Consider the following 16,914-nt stretch of genomic DNA (forward strand, 5'->3'; position numbering starts at 1 on the left):
ATGTGACCAGGACATGAGCTGAGTGATGAGATGCTCCAGGAAGCAGGCTGAGACAAGCTCTGCAGCCTACGGCAGAATGAAGGGTGAGGGTCTTTGAATCAAACCCATTTTCTGCTGCTGTTCAGCTGAAAAAGCCATAGGTTCCACTTGTGCAGGGATCTTGAGCATCTTCCCATGGAACTTCTACCTGGAACCAAACATTTGTTTTCCAGGCTATGCTCGGACACTCCATTTTGAGAGACCCTGCTACCTTCGGGGTGGAATCTGCCTGAAGCAAGGAACCCCAACTTGTGAGCCCTTCAAAGGACCCTGTCGAGCATTCACTGTTTGCTGCAAAATAAGGAGAAGCTGATGGAAGGAGCAAGGAACCAGCAAGAGCTCTGGAGCACGGCTCTTCTTGTCCAGACGAAAATAAGTGACATTCAGGACCTCTTAGGTTTATTCTTAGATTTAAATCTCATGAAAAGGGAGGGATAAACTGATAAGAATTAAGTTTAAAGTATTCAAAGCACTTTTATTCATTCGACATGTTTAATCATTGAAACAATTTTGGTTTATAAATCTGGTTTCTCATGTGTACAAAAATAATTCAGCTAAATTTAATTTTCCCAATACAGTTTATACATGGAGAAGTATAACCTGAGGCCTTCATTTTCAGTGTGCAGTCACTGCTGCTCATAAAACATTTCTCTAATGTGGAGTGAGAGGATATGAGGACAGAGTGGCTTGTGAATAATCACTTTCTCAGTGCTGAGTAGGAGAAACATCTGAGGTGACACAGAGCCACGGGGGGATGGAACATACAGGAAAAAGTTCATGTACAGTGAGGCTACCCAGCTAGATCAACCACATGTGGAGTCGGGGGCATGAGCCTGGAGAAGGGCAACAATTTCAACTGAAGCTCAAGGCTTCCACTTGTAGCATAGGTGGTGACCTTATGTCTTTGCCGGTCATTTGTTTTGGTTCAATTACAGCCATCAGCTTTTGCGTCCTGCATAGCTCATCTCTCCTTCACAAGTATGAGTGTCCTGCTCTTCAAGTAATTGTGAAAATGATCTTTGTTTTTCATGATTTATGATGCAAAGTTGGGTGGTGGAGACGGGGTGCAGATGTGGGAAAGGATACAAGGTGTGGAGGTCAAAGAGAACAGACAAGATACATTCATATTCTGCCAAAGTCTCAGTGATCACATGGGAAAAGAAGGGATTTGGCTGGCGTTGGAATGATCAACAGGCTGGGCAAGCTACTTCCCGGGTTTTAACCAATTAATAACTAAATGATATTTAGTTCATATTTGCAGATAAATGATGGTCTATTATCAACTGTAATTCTATATTTGTAAAGATATTCAGATAAAAGTTCTAACATTAGCTTCTCTTAATTTGTTTCATTGATGTTGATTTCCTACATAATTCACCTATAGGAATTTTCCAAGATTTTGAGTAGTTTTGGCAATTATAGCATAGGTTCACAGCATGTATACATATATACATATGTATATGTCTGTCTATATATAGATAGATAAACACAGTTACCTTATAAAGCAATGTTGCTAACATATAAAAAGTTAGTTGACCCTTGACTATAATAAGTTTATTTGTTATAGCAGGTTGTAATAATTTTTTTTTAGTTGATGAAGTACTTGGTAAGTCAGAAACCTGTTTCTTCAGTCAAGTATCTTGCTGACTGTTTCCTAATAATGCCAGTAGAAAAATGCACTTTGAAATAGGTCTCTTTTGATCTTAGAAAAATCATGTAGCAAACTCTTTTTATTTCTTGAAATATTTGTTTTTTGTTGTTTTTTGATGCGATTTAGTTGGCAGTGGGCTCCCCCCTCGCCTCCCCTCCACTCTGTTCTCCCCTCTAGGCAGAACTCTTACATGTGAAAAAGAGGCAAGTAGGATCTGAATGTAGGATGTAAGACAGCTTCATCAGGCTTGAGGGGAACAGTATGCCCACAGCTTCCTGACACACAACACAAAGTGGGTTAATTGTCTCAAAATCACTAACTTTCCAAAGGACAGAGAGAAGGACTTGCCAACATAAGTGATGGCAATTCTACCAGGGAAATGGCTGAGAAAACACAACTAGTTCTGGAAAAAAATTTCCAGAAAAAAAGGGGGAAAGGGATAGGTGGTTTATACTGACAACTTTCCCTCAGAGACTAAATTTATGGGGTACCATGTGGATGTGAATTATAGCAACTCTATCATGGGGCATTTCAGCAGACTTCCCAGGCACCTAGAGCATCATGGTCACTGATTCCATAAACCTTGACAGGTACCTCATTTTTCAGACCTCTCCAAGACTGAAGGAATATGGCAGAGGACAGGATGATTGCAACCTTCTTAGAATTCTAGTCTTTCATTGGAGATTCAAAACAGAGGCTGAATAACCCTCTCCACTGGGAAAAAATACATAGGAGATAGAAAAAGGCTGAAGAGAAACAGTAGGACCCTCTTGCTGACTTTGTTGATCCAAACACCAGCACCAGCACCAGCACCCTCCCTGGGTGCATCACACTAAGGTGGAGCTTTGTGAGAGACGGAGAATACCATCAAGAAGCAGAAATCCAGAAAAGCCTGGGGAGGGCCAGTCTTGCTCTGCTGTCATGATCCGTTTGGAGGAAGACGAGTCGGGAGCCTCGTGGGATCTGAGGGCTGTGCTCCCAGTGGCCGCCCAGCTGACAGCGCCTGTCCAAGGTCCCTCTGTCTGTTAGCACCCTCACACTGGAGACCGAGCTTGCAGCTCAGGGCTTCGCACTCCACCCACATCCAGCCAGTGTGACTTATCCTCCTGATTCTCCATTTCTGCCCCAGGATTTCCTCATTGGCTAATCTGAGATCTTCAGGAGGCTCTTCTTTCTTCAATAAAGAATATGTTTAGTATTTCATTCAGCGTATGCTTAAGGAAAATGCAACAGCAAGTGCTTCTGATACCACTTTGCAATTCCAATGTAAACTACATTATGTGTGTATGTTTACATGTATTATTTCTTTATATGCTTTCAACCACTTCAATTTAATGATGTATTCTTTTGCCAGATCCACACCTTTGATATGCTCCTGTCGTAAAATATGTTTTGAGGTCGGGTGTTGCAGTATAGTAGGTCAAGCCTCCATCAGGGATTCCTGCATCCATGTCAGTGTGCCTGAATGTGACAGCAGCTCCAGTTCTAACTTGTGTCCTGCTGATACAGTCCTGGGAGGCAGCAGAGATGCTTCAAGTTCTTGAGTCCTTGCCACCCAAGTGGAAAATCCAAACCCAATACCTAGAAACCAGCTTTAGCCTGCTGCAGCCTGGACTGCTGCAGGCATTTTTTCCTGCATTATATGTTGTCCACAAAATCTTGCCAATTCTTATGGCAAGGTAACTTTTTGAGTAGGAAAGAAGAAGATTATAGGAAAGGAGAAGAAATAAGATTATACAGTATATGAATGTATAGATAGATACATACTACATAGATCATGAGATCATTTACTATCTAGTTTTCACTAAATATTCCGAAAAGCTAAAAATTCCAAGTAATATGTATGACTCAAACTCCTGGGAATAGGATGAAAGGAAAGAGCTGTACATGAAAAGTACCCAGAAGTACATAATTTATTTGTGGCTAGTGCCTCTTCAGTAGATCTCTGTGCCATCTTGCTGCAGTAGGCACAGGGCAGGAGCTGAGCTCACGAAAGAGGAAGAGGAGCAAGTGGGTCGGAAAGTGGTCCTTCTCCAGACTTCCCCAAACAGCCAGGAGGATGCTGGCTCCTCCCGTCCATTTCCTCGGGGAGTTATCATAGCAGTCATTATTTCGAAACAGCAACAACAGATAACAAGGCATAAAAACCGGCACACAGGATTGATCTGCAATTAAACAAAGCACCTCGAGGCCTCCAGACTGTGTCCCCAGCCTCGCAGAGGTAGCATCCTTCTGATGGTGGGTGTGTCCATCCCTCCCAGCCCAGTGCGGGGGGGGGACTCCCTGTAATTCATTCGAAACCCGGCAGGATTCACTGGGTCATTTACTTGGAGTCATCTTCAGTAGCAGAACTGGGAAAGACTAAGACCCAGCTGTGCTCCCAGCAAGCTACTAACTGCTGCTAATGTCTGCTCTCCAAGCAGCTGGCACAGCTCCGCCTGTGGGTTCTGTGGGTTCTCCCGCTTGGCTTGTGCTGAAAGCAGAGCGCAGTCACACTTCGGGTGAGGCTGTGAACACCTGGCCGCACTGTTTGTGTCCTGCCTCTTGCTGCTCTCGCCATCTCACTCCGGGAATTGGCTACAGTGTCTCAGTCCTTCCCGGCAGCAGGCGTGGAGTGTCCGATCACTAAGTCATACGGTCACCTGTGATCTTGACTGAAATTAGTCTGCTTTGCTTTTGTTCCTCTGCAAGGGGAGGGTACAGGATGGCTACTGAATGATTCCCTGTTTTAAATCTTCCAGAGTTAGAAGTTAGTTTAAGGATGGGCAGTACTGGGGGGAGCAGAGAGGGATGGAAGTGTAACTGGCTTCTTGGCACTGCACCTTTGAAACGCATAAAATCTGTTCTCTTCATAGTAAGACAAATGTCAGAAAAAATAAAAGAATATTTTTATTTTTTGTTTGAATAAAATACTGCAGACTTTGACATTTTTTAAAAATGAGAAAGCTGAGGATTGGCAGTGCTGAGGGTTGCTTAAATTACATTATGAATTGGAAATGGGCTCGAGCTGAGGTCTGAGTGTGCCTACCATGCCAACCTGACTCTCCATGACTCGGTGACCCTTAACCTTTTAGTATCAGGTGCTGTCTCACTGATTCTTTCACAGACAATATTTGGTACAGCTTTCCCCAGAGCTCATGTTGTAGCTGTGTTTACCCTTGCTTTGCTGAAGCATAGAGCAACTCAGAGCTTCAGTAAGCTGTCTGTGGCCACACAGCAAGAGCTTCAGTAAGCTGTCTGTGGCCACACAGCAAGGCGAGGTGTGTGCGGAAGAGGCAAAGAAGAGGGTAAAACCCAAGGTCCTGCCACAAAAGAAATCCCCATCTCTGCATCACCCTAAACTCTTCCTCACACCCCTGTGCTGTCGTAAAGTTAAAATGTAAGTTGTATGTCTGGTTCCGGCTGAAGCCAGTAGCCGGGAGCTTGATCTGCATTTTTGAAGTGGTAGTGGGGGCCCAGGTGATTGGCCTTCATCCACTGCCTTCTGCCCCATAAGAGCAAATGGATCTGAAGTGCAGAGTGGCCAAGAGTCAGACCAGACTGTGACATGGGAGGGATCATCCCAGGCAGCTTCAGTCACCTGCCACTCAGCAGTTCCTGCCTCTGCCCTGGGGTTCCTTTGCCTTGTTCCTGCTCTTGTCTTTAGGATGCATTGCTGTCTTCAATGAAATGCTTTGACCTGACATGATTTTCTTTTCTTTTGTGCATCTTCTATAGATAATTCCTTTGAGGGTACCAGAAAGTTTATACGAATCATCTCATAGTCACAGTCACAATGGCCTCTTTGTGTCGCATTTCCTTCCAAACACAATAATTTTAAAAGATTTCAATGAGGAAACACAGAAAAAGCACATGTTAGAAACAAGTTTCTATATCTGAATAATTATAATAAATACAGGCAAAACTTGGAAATTAAAAGAAATTATGCAAATGGATAAAACAATTCACTACAAACATGCTTTTTAGAAGACACACGGTGTTTAAGCACTGAGATTAGAACTAAATGTTAGAGAGACCATAGTCAGACACAACTGGAGAAAGTTGGCTGTTTATCAGCCAAAATGTACCATATGCTTAAAACTTTAAAAATCATTAAATCAAAAGTTAATACGTGACATATTTTATTTAATTAGAAAAAGCTTAAATTTGCAGACAACTAACGAAATGCTCTCAAAATAACTAAGCACAATTTAGAGCACTTGTAACGAAAGTATTACAAACTACCCCAGAAATCCAAACACCTGCATTAGTGACATAACCGTTATAAATTTTATATTTTAGCATATGTTATAGCTTATAATATAAAACATTTTTATCTTTTTGATATTTTATGAATTTCAATAACAAACATTAGGATTCATTTTGCTGAACAGGCAAAGGCATAATTATCTTCATAAAACATACAAAATATTTAAATTGTATAGGATAAAAATTAAAATGAATAACAGCCTCCTTTATACTCAGACAAGATCATCGTTCTCTAAGTGTAATTGGCAAACCCTATTTGATGCATTAAGGAAACAGTCCCTGCCCTTCCGACCCGGTGTGCGTATTTCCATCACCTAATTGTTAGCATCTACAGGGTCTATTTCTGGTTTCTCTTTTATGCCTCAGTGAAATATTTTTCCCTGTTCCTGTACAAATGCTCCAAATATCAAGCTTCAGCATCAATTATAAATTGTTTGCATATTTTCTTTATGTAATTAAGTCTAAAATAGGCTCATCATGGTCCCAGCACGAAGGTTCAGTGGCTAAAATCCTCATCTTACACATGCTAGGATCCCATATGGATGCCAGTTTGTGTCCTGGCTGCTCCACTTCCTGTCCAGCTCCCTGCCTGTGGCCTGGGAAAGCAGTCGAAGACGGCCCACAGCCTTGGGACCCTGCACCCATGTGGGAGACCCAAAGAGGTGACTGGCTCAGCCCCGACCACTGCAGCTGCTTGGGGAGTGAACCAGTGAGCGTAAGATCTTTATGTATCTCCTTCTCTCTGTAAATTTGCCTTTCTAATTAAAAATAAATATTTAAAAGGCATAAAACAGGCTCATCATATCACAAAAGTCTTAAATCATAAAGATCTTTTATTTATTTCTTTGCAATGTAGAGTTACACATTTACAAACACAGAGACAATCTCCCACCTGCTGCTTTACTCCCCTAAGCATCATAAGCCAGGGCTGGGCCAGGCTGAATCCAGGAACCAGCAGCTTCGCCCAAGTTTCCACATGGAAACTCAAGTTCGGGAGTCCAAGTGCGTGGTCACTTTTCCCAGGTGCAATGCCAGGGAGCTGAATCAGAAGTGCAGCACTCGGGGCATGCGCTGGCACTCAGATGGAATGCCAGGTATGGTAGGCAGGGTATACAGCACCAGCCCCCAAATCTGTCTTTAAGCTCAACTTGTAAATTGCACCTTGTCTGTGGAAACTGTTAGCCAGTTTATCACTGCTTCCAATTGTGCAGCAATTTCCTACTTGACCATAAGATAGCCGATCTCTCTGAACAGTGGTGGTGATACAGAGCTCAGGGTCGGGGCCGAATTCCCGACATTCATCATCATACTTGTGTCTCTAGTCTCATTACCCTGTTACTTCCTCAGGCATAGTATTAGTACCTAGTAAGGCCAGTTTGTTAGTAGTTACACAAAGGCCTAAGTAATTGCCTTAATATAGTCTTCACAATTGGTTCCAGCTAGTTGTGTAATTAGAATGTGACTAGCAGTCACCTGTTATTTAGAAGTAACGAAAGAACCCAAGACATTTCTTATAGGTAATGGCTCACTCAGGCTGGAAGCAGCATTTGTGATGAGGCACACTAGATTTGGAGGATAAGAAAAACATTAAAATATTGACTTTTGGTTCTCAGAGATGCTTACTTTTTGTGTAGCCTGGGGCAAACTTGAGTGAGAGAGGAGAGCATTGGATAGGTTAAGTAAAATGTAAGGGCTAGATTATTCTGTAACCTCAGCCTCGAAGCAAAAGGCCTGATTTGGGGCATAGAACTTTTGTTATCTGGATTTTATTAAGGCTGTGAATAAAGAAGCAAACACTGCCCTCCTACACGTGCTGGCCTTTTCTTGCTCCAGAACTTGATTATACTTGGCAAGACAAGAGCAGAAACCATGAGATTCTAGTCGTCATGAGAACCATTCTGGACTGAACAGGCAGCTCCATCAACAGGGTCATCCAGCAGCAGGTTGGTCCAGTCTTCATCAAGAACAAATACCAAGGAGGCACAACAGTGCTAAGGGTAGAAGAGATTCTAGATTTGGAGACCACAGCAACTAGTCCTTAGGAAAGGAGATTCTTGGAAGGGGGTTGTAAGAGAGCGCAAGGGCTCTCATTCTGCTGTGTCCTAAGAGTGCACAGGAGATCAGAAAAGCAAAAGATCTCATAGTGAGTGTATTTGCACCTCCAAAGAGCAGATTATACTGGTTATGTGGTAAGTACATGAAACAGAAAGGTAACATAAGTGATCCACCAGCGGCCTTCATGGAAGACCTGCCTTGTTCATTCTAGTTGCCCATACATTCACTATCTATTATTTGCTTTGTGGTTCTTTCCTGTGTCTTGCTTCAGTACCTTTTAACAAAAAGAAATCCTCGGAGTTGTGTATTGACGCTGTTAGGCATTGTTCTTACTCTGTTCTTGTTCATTGTGTTTTGTCATAAATAATCACAAGCGGCATTACTTTTATGGGTAGTCACCTTCATGAAACCTATTAAAGAGGAAGCTTTAAGTTAGTTTCACTCAACAACACTGTGCCACTGGTTCCTTCTTTGTAGGAGCTCCAAAGAGGGACCCACTGAGCAGGTGCCATGAAGCTGCTCTACCTTTTCGTCCTGGTCATCTTCTTCCTCTCTCAGGTCATACAAGGTAAGCCCTATTTGGACAATTCCTTTCATATCTGAACCGTGTTTCTTCCTCCAGCATGTTCCAGTTTTAAAAGGATGCTTCTGGTTACCAAGAACTAGTGTAGGATGAAAGATGAAATCTTCAGCTGTCTTCATGGGAAACCTATGAAAAACCACCGAAACCTACGAGGGGAATCGGGACAAAGAGGAACTTGCTGTCTGGAACAGCCTTGTGCTGCTGTGGCAAAACTTCCGTCCTTCCTTAAAAGTTGCATTTATAATGTCAAGTGTTTATCTGTGGTCTTCTAGAAACAGTAAAAGTGGAAACGATGCTAATTGAAAAGAGGCATTTCCTGTGTTTGCTCCATGACCCTTCGCAGAAAAACCAGGAGGCATGTTTTTGTTCAGGTCTTGAGCAGAGGACAGCAAGCATGAGACGTTTGACAGAGGTTGGACTTCTCTGCCTCGTGTCCAGTTACGGCCTTTCAGGGCTATGTTGCCTTTCACAGCAGAGTGAGAGGGCCAGCCCTTGGGCCAATTGGTACGAGACTATGTGAATTAGGCAGATTCCTGAAAGTTTGAACCTGGTGTCCTGCAAAAAGTCAGAAATAATGCATCCAGCTAAGTTCCTCAACTCCATCGGATGGCATATTGTTTTATAGACACATGTATAGACTCATCTGTGCCCTGCCTCTATCTCATTTTTGAAGGCTTCCAAGAGGACCAGTTCACAAAACTGATGGATTGTGGAGCTAAGGAAACAGGAGCTGAGTGCTTCCTCAGCCAGGGTCCTTCTGTCTTCTTTGGGTGAACAAAAACCTTTTGACTGTGACCCACTGGACACATTGAATGATTGTGTTGTATCACTCCAAATAGTGATCTCAAGGGATTCCTCACTCAACTGATTTACAATCAAGCAGAAGAGAAGGAAAGCTTAGGGTTTATCCTACAGGACTCTAAGGAAGAATGGGGAGAGACTTTTCATGACTGCTCACAATGAGATACTTGGTGTCCTAGGTACGGGCGGCCCAGGTATCAGTGTTCCTTGGTCATTTCCAGAGCTATGCTGAAGCACAGATTGGTCATAACAGATACTTTCATTCTATCCTCCACCTTGGGAATGAAGATGAGAATCCAGGAGCCAGTGAATGGCAGGTTTGTGAAGCTGTGTGCTGACAACATAGTTTGAACTACTTGCTCACAGTCATGGACCGAGTGGGACTGGCTGAATAAAGTAGAAACCAGACCAAGGTCCACAAACAGGATGAAATAGGCTGAATGAGAGCTAGCTTCAGCTCTGCTGTTGGTTTGCACAAAAACGGACCGGGCTTTGACAGACGTGCTGCTGACTCTGGCTGAGCCCTGGGCACCACTGCAGCCATTCCACCTGTGGGCAGCAGCTGGACTTGCCCTCTCACTTTCTGTAAGAAGATGAAGCCCTTTGCAGAAGTAGCTTTGGGGAAAAGGGGACTTCTAAAAGAGTTGAAATGGCTGATGTTCCTCAATGTTCTGGAGTCTCTGTCCTTTGGGCAAGAATTTTAAATACTCGATCTCAGTTTTAAACAGTATTTATTTGAGACAGAGGAAGGGGTGAAGGGAGAAAGGCAGAGAGGGAAAGGCAGAGACAGAGGGACAGACAGCTTTCAGTTGCTGATTCACTTTCCAAATGCCTTCAGTAGCTAAAGCTTAGGGAGGAGTCAGGCTGAACGTAGGAGGCAATACCTCAATCCAAATCTCCCACATGAGTGTCTGGGGCTGATCAGTATCAGCAAGGAGCTGGACAAGTGGTGGGGCTTGAATCACACACCGTGACACAACATGCAGGTGTCCCCGTAGCTTCTGTCTACGCCAAATGCCCACCCCTCTAACCTTAGCTTTAAGGATGTGTTTGGTAAATTCCAAAAGTAAGATTGGTAAGCCTAAAAATTGTGGGTGAAATTGAAATGGCTGCTCACACTCTTCAAATGTTTGGGGATCATAATGCATGCCCATTCAGTTGAAAAGCATATGTATGTAGAAGCCTCTTTCCAAGGAAAAGGACTATAGCATCAACTTGTGTTCAGTAGAATTCTGTGGTGTCAGTAAAAACACACAATTCTAATGTGTTGCTTCTGAAAGACCATTACTGTATGTGGAGTTTGTGCATTTCTACCCCCTAACAAAGACTTTTTGCTCTTTTTACAGGCGATGAATACAACAAAGCTGGTTACTGTGACTCACAAACAAGTGTGTGCCTGAGGAGAAAGAGAAACTGTCATTTTCCAATGCCAGGCATTTGCCCTGGAAGGAGCTTCTGTTGTTTAAGAATACAGTAGATGGAGAAATTCATGCTTGATTATCTATGCATGCTTTTCTGGAAAGCTGTGACCTCATTATATCATTTATTCATGCATTTCTTTGTCTGTGTCCATTGATACCTGCTCTGTGTTGGGGTTTTTGCTGGTATATGGGGATATGATTCAAGGTCACTTTTCCTACGAAACACGTAGACACACATATCTTATCCATGCTGTTTTGTTCAAATATATCTTCCTAGTGAAGGATGTCTCTGAAGGCAGTCTTCACAAATGGCCAAGAATTACACATGAACAGTATGAGTGGCATAAATGTGCCAAATATGAGGAAAAGTTACACATTCTGCTATAAACATGTCTGCCTTGGTGCTCAGGTGTAATTCAGGAGATATGAGAAGAACTGAAACTAATGGAAAGATGACTGATGGACAGGCACTTCAGAAACCAATCTAGATATTCTAGCTTGTCTTTTAAATTATAAAGAAACTCTGAAGAAGTTTAAGTGGGGATGTCGAGGAGGACTAGAAGTTAGAAAGAGTGGAAACAGAGCGAATGCGATGAGATGCAATAACTATCTGCAAAGGTTTTGGTCACAGAATGCAGATTAAGACAGCGTCAAAAACATGGAGTGGAAGATTTATTTACTGTGCACCAGGAAGTGGGAACCTGAGGTTTTGGTGGCAACATGCAAGAGAAACATTCCTCATTGTTTGAGTCAGTGGATGAAGACTCCCAAAAAAATCCTGTGGACTCCGGTCTGTAATTCAAAAGAAATCAAGGAAGGAGATTGTAATTGATCAGCCTTCGCATTCGCACGGTGAAAGCTAAACCCTCACTTACAGCTGAGAGCACAGGCAGAGGAAGGCAGGGTGGGAACTGATCCAGCCTGAACAGTCCAGCCTGAACCTGGTCCAGCCTTCAGCACAAGACTGAAAAGCAATTGTCAGAGAGGAAAAGGGAAGCGTGCTAGAAGCCAGGACTGAAGCTATCCAGTGGAGGGAGCTGGCAGCCAGCAGGTTGGGATGTAGCGGTTATTACCTTTGTGAGCAGCCATTCTAACTAGACTTCATTTTCATGTTAGCAACACCACCATTTCAAGAGTTCCACTAATATTCTGGGATCAAATTCATTATAATACAAGGCATCTGTGTCATGTTAGGTCAAGGGAGAAGTGAGCTTCCATAGCAAGGGATCCTGGTTCTTCTGGATAAGCTGTACACTTTCCACTGAGCCGTGGAGGAGATGTAAATTCTACTTTGGTTATCAGTAGACTCAGATTCTTTTCAGAAACACAAGTTATGCCAAGTGAAGGAGTTAACTCACTCTGCTATGGAAATCATAAGAATTGTTGATTCCGGGCCGTAGTTCTGCAGGGCAGCAAATGACTATCCATTAGTGTGAACATTCAGTGTGAGCATCCATCCATGGCTGAAAGGGCAAACAACACTGGTGATTCAACATATACGTTTTCATTTTATTCACTTATTTTCAGCTCACAGCCCATCTTGGCTTACCCATTACAAAGATTAAACTGGGCCGGGTGCATGGCCTAGTGGCTAAATCTTCACCTTGTATGTGCTAGGAGCCTATTTGGGGGCCAGTTAGTGTCCGGCTGCTCTACTTCCCATCCAGCTCCCTGCTTGTGACCTGGGACAGCAGAAAAACATGCCCTAAGGCCTTGAAACCCTGCATCCACATGGGAAACCCATAAGAAGTTCCAGCTCCTGGCTCCTGGCTCCTGGGCTCCTGGCTTTGGATCAGCTTAGTTCTGACCATTGCGGGACCTTGGGAGTGAACCAGTGGACAGAAAATCTGTCTGCCTCTGCTCTCTGTAAATCTGCCTTTCCAATAAAAAATAAATGTCAAAAAATAATTAAAACTATCCGTCTTCAATTGTGGTGGAAAAGAGACTATGCAGAAAGGTCTCCTAATTTGTGTTCATTGGCACTTGTCTCCATACTGTGATACCAGGAGTCTCAAATCCTCCATTTTTTAAGTATTTTGTGGAATGTCACTAGCTTTTATTTTCTAGCTGTGTCATTTTCTCATGACTAAGGTGTGGACCTTGAGGAGGCATGCCACAGAGACTAAGACTGTTTTCAGCACGTTCAAGAGTGTTGCAACAGTATTTAGCCTTGCAGTTAAGGTGCGGAGTAAGGCACCTTTCCTACACCAGTACTTGGATTGGTCAGTCCGTTAAGTCAGCACCTCAACCCCTGGCTTAAGCTTCCTGCTAATACAGACTCTAGGAGGCGGCAGTGGACTCGGACAACTGGATCCGGTCAGCCATGTGCAAGAGCAGAGCTGCGTTTCTGGCAGTTGGCTTTGGCTTAGCCCAAACATGGTCACTGAACACTTGGGGAATGAACCACCACATAGGAACGCCAGCCCTCTCAAAAACCTAAACACAAAACCCTTGACAACGGATGTCACCATCATGATCTGTGCATGATGCCACTGCTGCTGCCCTCCTCTGGCCGGGCTCCTCTGCTAAGTACGGCTAAGACTGTGTCCTCTGTGTCTTTGCTACACGGCTCCAAATCAAGTCCTTCAGTGTAGGGAAGAAGCTAGGCTCCATCTTCTTGGAAGAGGAGATTCTGAATAAATGATTTATAATTGTTCTTTATGAAAGAGTCATCTCTTATTAATTTATGCATGGAAAAGCACCTGTAATTTATTTTCAGCAATTTCAGTCTTAATGAATGCTCATTTTTTTTAATCAGATACACTTAGGATGTTTTAAACTGAAGGTGAAAAAATTTCATGTGTTTATTATTTTCTCAATACATTAACTCTCATTTTCTTAGCATATCCCTAAGGAAGGTAAATGGAAATTAATGTACAACAGTTTCTTAAAAACATAATAAACTTTAAGAATAAACCTTAAATATGTAAATATAATTACATTTAGTTTTCTTTTCAGATATGTTTATCTTAATGAAAGATGAAATTTTTCCTTTGACCTACTATAAATCTTGATTTCTATAATTTTATCTGCTCGAGGAACTGGAGGACCCGAATTGACAAAAACAATGATGTTCCTTACCCTTCTTTCATAATGTTTGAAAATTCATTTTTCTTTAAAAGTTATGACTTATTTGTTGTTTCCTGATAAACCAGCCATGTTGTTTAGTTACCTACTTCCTCAACTTCCAAGAATTTGTTCTTAAATACAATGATGCATTTTCATATTTAATTGATTTTCTATTTAATTAAGCCATTAAATATAAAAGGATGAAATTTACTACTGCTCTATGTAATGCAATGGCTAATTAATTAGTGTAACATTTAAGTGTTTATCTAATTTACAGACACACAGAGTAATATCTGACTTGGAAAATAATCACAAAATGACGCATCTTGGTACTCTGTAAGCCTTATGGGTAGATTTCAGGCTTCTCCGGATCAATGCCAGATTCAGGACTTTATGGTCAATAGTCAAGTGGGAAATACAGTTATGGTTTCTACAGGATTTGGCTCCAGACCTCATGCAAACAGTGGCAGCATAGGTTACACACTGATGGTGCTGACAGGACAGGAACTGGGTCTAATTATTGTGTCTGGGAGGGGGATCTTGTAAGGAGGTGGTGCTTAGATGTGGGGTGTGCCTTTGGAAAACAGTGCTTGGCATGAAAGGGATTGCTGGTAAAACCCAAGCTAGACCTTGACACTCTTCTGTTTCTGTCAAGAACACATTTCCAAACGCAGATTTATATATATATTTTTTTAATCAATTACATTGCATTATGTGACACAGTTTCATAGACCCTGGGATTCTTCCAACCCTTCCCCATACCCTCCCCACATGGTGGATTCCTCCACCTTGTTGCTGAATTACATTTCAAATTCAGTCAAGATTCTTTCATTGCAAACGTATACCAAGCAGAGTCCAGCATCTTTTTGTCCAGGTAAATTCAATGGTTTCTTGGGGAGACCATCTCTGATCTGAAGGCAGAGTTGGCAGAATATCATCCCAATCAATTGAAAGCCACAACATAACATCAACGACAATTTACAACATTATGGACTTAATTGACATGGCATTGAGTGACCAATATGTTAAAAAAAAATGCAAGTTCTTAACCACATCCTTTGACTACTTCATTGACATTTCAATTTTAGTTTATACACAGCTGGCTTCTATCCACCTTAAAATGGCTATAGGGTACTATTCAGCTGTCTCATGTCTATTTTCATTTTAGTATTTAACAGTTTATAGTGTTGAAGCATCATTTTGCTGAGCTTGGCAGATTTTAGGATAGTCTAAACTGGGTTATAACTCTAACAAGGCATATGTCAACAATTGAGGTGCAGAACAGTTTTAGGAGGGGTGTGCAGAGAAACCTTAAATACCTTAGTGAGGAGTAACTAATCCTTGCCAAACACAGATTTCTTTAAAATCATTTTTCTTACTATCCAAGGAATGGTTTTGAGCATAGAGAAGATTTGAATTTTATTGAAGAAACCCTGTGATACTCCTGGAAAATTCAGTATGTGGCAATAATTTAACATATCTCATTGTGAACTAGGAACACAACATTTCTTAATTATCTTTTCCTAAGTTTCTTTATTTATTTTGGAAGGCACATGGATAGAGACTGAAAAACAGAAAGATTGAGGGAGACACAGATTTCCATCCACTAATTCACATTGCAAATCCCCTCAACAATCATTAGGCTTGATTGAAATTGCAGAAATCAATATGGAAAGCAGATTATGCATTTATTCATAGAAAGTGGACATGTTTTATGATACAGGTACAGGAGCACAGCAATGCCGCCCACCTTTACCTACCCACATCCCCGGCCAGAGTTTTGAAGAATTTAAACAGATAAGTGTAAGTGTGCATCAGTGAGTGAGTGGATAGGTTATCTACATATGTGGCTTCATAACTCCAGCCATTTCAGAAGCAAAGAGTACAGCTAGCATTCAAGGTTCAGCTTCTAAAAGCATTTTCCAGCAAAGGAACAAGAGTTCTTGAGGAACCACAGATTCCAACACTAGGAAGGGAAAATGAAAGAGGAGTCTAGAATACGAGGTAGTGCCAGGGACGGAAGAAGTACCCAAAAAATAGAAAATCCAAAACAAAAACAAATTGTTCCAAATGGCCAAAGATGAAATAACCATATAAAGTAGCAAAATATGCAGTTAAAATCTAAAGGACAAAATATATACCAAGAACGGTACAGAAAGAAAGAACGGAAGCCTATACTTGATTAATAAATATGGGTGTGTGGAGGCAAATGAAAACCAGTAGGAGGATAACATGCCAACAGTTGCAAGCAGAACCCACCACCAGTGAGTGAAAGCAGAAGCAAGATGCTCATATAATCTCAAAATTGTTTTCCAAAATACACCTAATAATTTCAAAGAGAAATAATAGCTTTGTAGAGAAGAAATCTGGCAGACAGCTCCTAATCAGGAGACAATTCATTTAAGAAAAGCAGTTTACTAAGACGTCAAAAGGATTAAGCACTAAAAAACAAAACATTGGGACTCATTCAAAAGAACAGTCAGGCTGACTGCAAGCATTCCACATTGCATGGCTGGAAAACTTGAGCAAAGCAGTATTCTACTCAAAAACCCATCAGAACCTCCTCAACGCATGGCTATCCACAAAAAATAAAACCAAACAGGGCTTCAAAGACCACACTCTATTTGGATGCTAATCTGATACTGTGCTGTACTCTGCTACTGGCGTCTTCAGAAATTGCTTAGCGCTCACGGGAGCAGGGGGCGTATGAAGCAGGCATGTTTATCAACCAAGGAAAGCTGTAAATTGTAGAGGAGTACACTTGGATCTTGGCATGATCGTTCTTCACATGCGCACTGACACTGCAGTCAGCCTCACCAGACGAACCGAGAGGCGAGTCTCCAAAGCCTTCCCCCATAAATAGATCCTCTAAATTGTTTCAGTGCTGAGAAAGTAGTCAAACAATTAAGAGTCATTCCAGGTGAAGAACATAGAAAAATGACAATGAAATCTCTGTGCTATCTCCTAACCTGAAAACAGGACAGGCAAAGACCTTGTTCACCATCAGCTCGCGGTGTGTCCGAACGAGTGTGCATGCAGTTCGTGGG

The 16,914-nt window shown here is 42.1% G+C and overlaps 1 long non-coding RNA gene across 1 annotated transcript; it reads left to right on the forward strand.

Annotated features, from left to right (window-relative positions):
* The first annotated feature begins 8,437 nt into the window (after window positions 1–8,437).
* LOC121147274 lies at window positions 8,438–10,929 on the forward strand. The gene is made up of 2 exons (XR_005882355.1): window positions 8,438–8,561; window positions 10,724–10,929. It is a non-coding gene; the product is annotated as an uncharacterized LOC121147274 (long non-coding RNA).
* The last annotated feature ends 5,985 nt before the right edge of the window (window positions 10,930–16,914 follow it).

The sequence above is a fragment of the Ochotona curzoniae genome, unplaced genomic scaffold (genome assembly GCF_017591425.1).
Source record: "Ochotona curzoniae isolate NIBS_2020 unplaced genomic scaffold, NIBS_Ocur_1.0 scaffold_4506, whole genome shotgun sequence".
Classification (NCBI taxonomy): Eukaryota; Metazoa; Chordata; class Mammalia; order Lagomorpha; family Ochotonidae; genus Ochotona; species Ochotona curzoniae.